At 47.5% G+C, this 5482-nt stretch overlaps 1 protein-coding gene across 19 annotated transcripts in view; it reads left to right on the plus strand.

Annotated features, from left to right (window-relative positions):
• The first annotated feature begins 578 nt into the window (after positions 1-578).
• CLASP1 (cytoplasmic linker associated protein 1) overlaps positions 579-5482 on the plus strand; it is a 269221-nt gene continuing 264317 nt past the window's right edge. For 18 of the 19 annotated variants that reach the window (XM_077755291.1, XM_077755272.1, XM_077755274.1 and 15 more), the window contains exon 1: positions 1047-1090. The gene's annotated coding sequence lies outside the window, so the exon portion shown is untranslated. Of the gene's footprint in view, positions 639-1046; positions 1091-5482 lie in introns of those variants that run through there. The other variant, XM_077755273.1, reaches the window with a different exon arrangement.

Genomic DNA, 5482 nt, shown 5'->3' on the forward strand with positions numbered 1-5482 from the left:
TTCCACCTTCAGACCACAGTCCTCCCCCTTTCCCGCACTGCAGAGACGAGCGAACGCGTGCCTTTCTTGTCGTAGCTTAGTCTCGCCGACCTTAACGTTTAAGCCCTGAGTTCCAGGGGCGTCATCTCACCGTTCTGCCGCACCCCTCTTCTAACACAGAACACGCCGCCTCCAGGGAGCTCGGCCTTCCAGAGCTCCCGGTGAAAACCCAAGGCGCTGGACATCGAGATGGGAGGGAAGTCAGCTCACGTTCCCAAAAGGTGAATTCGTTGAGACTGTGTGTTAACGCTACACAAAAGCTCCGTGTCAAATTACCTGCGAACATAGGGGTTCGACGCGGCAAAACTGGGTCCTTCAGAATCCTTAAGGGCAGCCCTATAATTTGCACAGCTTTCTACCCTCCGAAACGCTTTCTCACATGTCATCACGAAGTAACGCGAGAGGGAAGACAGAGGCGGCGTTATTGGTGCAGGCGCTCGAGAGAAAAAGGGGTTGTGGCTGCCTGTCTCCAGAGCCTCCGAGGCCTCGACGGGGTCGACTCCGCTCCAAGAACGGCAGAGAACCGTTAAGAAATTGTGCTTCCGGCTCAAGGGTCCGAGCCTCGCCGAAAAGGGAAGGGAGAACCGCCGCAAGCCACGGTACGGAAAGTCGCAGGGCCCAATTCCCTTCATCTTAGTCGCCCGACGGTCGGGCGGGACGCGCGTAACCCAGAAGTGAAAGCCCGTTTCCTTCAGGTATTAGACCCCGATCGCAGGAAGTCCCGGCCAGATGACTTTTATCCAGGCTTTCGCGACTCCCACTCAGCTCTATTCACTACACTCCCTGCTTTGTGGCGCCCTGTCGCCGCGGCCACTACATCCGATCCTCCCGGCCTAGCCTGAGTTTTGCCGCAACTTCGCTGGGGCCCCAGCGGCACCTTCGCCGCCCTTCTCTTAAAGAACCTTTATTCTACGGGTCCCTATCGGGGTCAACTAACGTCCTCGGAGGAGGCAAAAGCTCCTGGGACTCTGCAGCTCCCGAAGCCCAGCACAGGCCAGCAGGAGCCTGGNCTGTCTGGTCCGCAGCGGCAACAGTAGCGAATAATACGGCTGTAAGTACCCGGTTAGGGAGAGGAGATTTAGATCCAGCCTTCCGAGGCCCTGGCCCCCTCGCCTTGCGGCAGCAGACGCCGGGTCTGGGTGAGGGCGATGTCCAGCGCTGTCATCGGCTCTTGGGTGCACTTTGGGGGGAGGGGGCGGCCCTTAGGTGGGAGCGGGGCGGGGAGCGGGATGGGAGGGTTGTTTATCCCACCGGTAGGTTCGCTGATCCCAGGCTGCTTTGCAGAGGGAGGAGGGGGCGACTCTGGGGTCAGCCCGGCTTTGTGTGCCCCTCTCTCTTTTCCTCTCCCAGACCCCACCCCGGGCCCCCTTCCTGACCCGAGTCTTACCGGCCCGGTGGGAGAAGCCAGCGAACAGCCAGTCGCATTTGAAAAGAGCCCGGGATTGCGAGGGGAGGGGGCGCGAGAGAGAAACCCATAACAACTAGTCATCGGCGAGTGATGGGTGTGGAGAAAGATCCAGAGGGAAGGGGTGCCGGGGAGGCGGGCGGCCGGGGCTCCCAGCCGGGCCAGACAAAAGCTGAGCGAGCGGCGCCAAGCCGAGCCGGGGACCGGGCAGGATGCAGAGGGTCCCTCGGTCCCTGGGGCCCGCACAGAGCTTCTTTCCAAAGCTGGGAAAGCGGACAAGTGCTGAGTTAAGCCTTGTGCAGCCTCCTCAACTTGCCTTTGTTGTTCTTTGGTATTGGCAGAGCCGTTCTGACGAAGACGAGTGTGTGATCTTGCACGTTAGCCTGGTTGGGTACAATGGAGCTAATCGAATTTTGCTTTCCATTTTTCGAGCTGCTCGGATGAATATGGGGTTTTCCAGAGTCTAACTTATTACATAATGTTATTAAAATAGTTGTGTTTATTTCTAAGATTAAAAAAAAACCACTTAGGTGGATCCTTGAAGCATGTTTTGTTGCATCTGGATGAATTTCTCTGTTGCGGGGTTCCATCATTAAATACGGACCGTTCCGAGAACTCGTGAGCTCTTTAATCACGATACTTTAATTTGTAGATGTGGCAGTGAGAGATTTGGATTCTCTAGTCCTTTGGGAGGCAGTGATGCAGAAGGCAGAGGGAGAAATAGTTGCAGGCTGCCATGTGCCTTCCCCCTATTCTGGTGCTATACAGTACGGTATACATTCTAGCTTTAGAGATTGCTGCCTTTATTACTATTATTATTTGTGACATTTACTGAGCTCTTTGTAGGAGGGATCCTGGACATTGGGCTCCTTTGGCTCATAAAAGCAGTGGGAGAATAGTAACATTGATGCAGAGACCTTATAGATAAAAACAAAACCATAGTGTCCCAGAGTTCCTAAAAATTATTTATCTTCTCCATTTGCCAAGAAAGATTTAAATTTTTGTGAGCTGTTGGCCTATTTGTTTTCATAAAATCGTGTAATGGGACCTTTCTTTTTTTTTAAAAACTCAAATCTGTTTCAGTAATTCATAGTGTATCAGCTGATGTGCAGCGCTATTTTTGATTTTTAAAGTTTTAATTTTTACCGAAGAGTTTTCAGCCCTAGCTTTATATCTTCCCAACTAAAGTTAACCAAAGCCAGAAATGCTTTGAAGTGGCAGTTGGTGAGGGAGGTGTCAAATATTGTACCTCCATGTTACAATCAAGTGGTAAATAGAGAAAAGGCCTTTGCTAACCTTACATCTTAAAATAGTGTTAGAACTGAAAACACAGATCTCCCGGTAAGTCAGGATTTTGGCCACAGACTCCACTTTATGTGAAAGAGGCAAGCATTTTTTATACTAATGGGAAGCAAAAATCTGAAGGTTGGTGTTTATGCTTCAGTAACCACTGCGATAGAATCTCTTAAGTGTAGTTCAGATGATGGGAACTTACTTTTTATAGAGCAAGATTTCAGACCCTTAAAATAGTTTGACAGGGATGTTGAGAAATGATTGGCCAGAAGAATATTAAGTTTATTGTTCAAATGTGTTATGTTTCGTTTGTTAGTTTGGATTTAAGCTTTTTTTTGCTTCAGTTTGATAACTCTATTTTCTTGAGTGGCTCAGTCTCACAATTTATAAGTTGAGTGACAGATAGTTCCTTGGATCTGAGACTTAAATTTATTTTTGAGACTCCGTTTCTTCTTATCAATCTTCTATTTATAAAATCATAGTTTTTACAGTATACTTTAAATTTTGTACTATAGGTAAATATTATAACTAAGGGATCATAAATGTTAGGCTGAGAGCTGAGTTATTAAAACTGATAGTTTTAATAAGTGGAAGAAAAACAGGATCATCTAAAAGATTTCCTAGGAAATAAGAGAAGGAACTATTAATTTTAAAAAAAAAAAAAAAAAAACCNCCCCAAAAATGTTTATTATTTTTGAGAGACAGAGAGAGACAGCATGAGTGGGGAAGGGGCAGAGAGAGAGGGGGAGACACAGAATCCGAAGCAGGCTCCAGGCTTCAAGGTGTCAGCACAGAGCCGGACACGGGGCTGGGTCCCATGAACTGTGAGATCATGACCTGAGCCAAAGTCGGATGCTCAACGGACTGACCCACTCAGACGCCTCATATATGAACCTTTCTTAAGCCAGTGCAAGCAGGGCAACATCCATAAAATGTGTGTGTGTTTGACTAAATGTCCTCAAAAGGCCTTTTCTTTTTCAGCTCCAGAGGTTACTGACTGTTTCTGGTGGGTCCTCATCACCCCAGGGCTTTCCTACCTCCTCTGTGCTCAGACCGTTACCGCCATACTGAATGCTTTTCTCCCCCAGGCTGCTGTGGCAGCCACAGTCCACCTCCTGCTCTGGGTCCCTGAAGATGTGGCTCAGATGACGGCCCTTCTTTCATAATGCCTGTGTTCACTTCCCTCTTGTTTCCTGCCTGGAAATCTCATTCCTTGCTGATTCCTGTCGCATCCGCTACCTTCCTCTTTGGAAGATAATTCACGCCTGTGTTTTTACTCTCCTCTAGATCCTTGAGGGCACTGGGAGTGTGTAGAACACTGTGATCTCCTCTGTCCTGAACTAGGGACTTGTGTAACTAGTCAAGGGAAGTGTATGAAATATGAAAGAATAACTTAGACTAGTAGAATTTGAGTTTGGGGAGAGAGAGCTCTTAGAGGCTCCATTGACCATTCTACCTTTTGTCTAATGTATTCTGGTCCTCAGTCTCACACTGCAAATCCGCTTTTCTGTTCCTGGACAGGTCTTGGTCACTAGAAAATGAGTTGAGGCTGTACCAACACCTGCTCCTCCCCTGTTACCTGTTTTCTTGGGGTACAACCCTGAGTCAGCAGCATGTATTACGTGTTTCTTCCCCACCTAACACGCATAATAGCTTTTCATTTCCTGGGACAGTCATCAAGTCTTCTCTAGATTGGTTGATGAATTAATTTATTAAACCCTTTCTTTAGTTGGGTACCATGAGGGCACAGTTCAAAAGATTGCGTGGTCCCCACATTTCAGGGGCTCACAGTCTAATAAGGGAGACAGACAAAATATTACAAATTGATGCCACTTAGGCTATAAGTAAGTAAACAGCCCGGTCCTAGATTTTTGTCCCCTCATGTTTTTGTTTTTGTTTTTTTCTTTTAAGGTTTTATTTTTTTAAAGTATCTCTACACCCAGTGTAGGGCTGGAACTCACAGCCCCTAGGTCAAGATTCTCATGCTGTATGGACTGAGCCAGCCAGGTACCCCATCCCGTCATGGTTTAATCAGATTTCCCCATCCTTTCTTTAGACAATTCTGTTTTGTTAGTGTTCTTTCTTATTTTTTTTTAAGTTTATTTATTTATTTTGAGAGAGAGTGTGAGTATGAGATGTGAGCGGGGGAGGGGCAGAGATTGAGAGAGAGAGAGAGAAAAGAGAGAGAGGGAGAGAGAGAGAAAGGGAGAGAGAATCCCAAGCAGTTCTGCCCCGTCAGTGCAGAGCCCAAGGCAGGGCTTCATCTTGCAAACCTCTAGATCATGACCTGAGCTGAAATCAAGAGTCAGTTGCTTAACCGTTGAGCCCCCCAGGCGCCCCTATTAGTGTCCTTTAAATGCAGTATCTAAAATGAAGCAACTTGCTCTGACCGACCAGAGCATACAACTGTTGTCGTAGGTTAGGAAACTGTATCAAGGATTCAGACTTTGTTGTACATTCTGGCCATGCCAGTTGCTGGTCCTATGACTTTGGGCCATGGGCCCCTTAAATCATCTCTTCATATTTTATTTTATTTTTTATTTTTTTTTACAAATAGTTTATTGTCAAATTAGTTTCCACATAACACCCAGTGCTCATCCCCATAAGTGCCCTCCTCCATGCCCATCACCCCCTCCCCCCCACATCTATCAGTCCTCAGTTTTTGTCAGCATTCAAGAGTCTCTCATGGTTTGCCTCTCTCTCTTTCCCCCACCATTTCCCCCCCTTCTTCTCCCCCTTGTTCGT

This window comes from Crocuta crocuta, unplaced genomic scaffold (assembly GCF_008692635.1).
Source record: "Crocuta crocuta isolate KB4526 unplaced genomic scaffold, BGI_CrCroc_1.0 scaffold548, whole genome shotgun sequence".
NCBI lineage: Eukaryota > Metazoa > Chordata > Mammalia > Carnivora > Hyaenidae > Crocuta > Crocuta crocuta.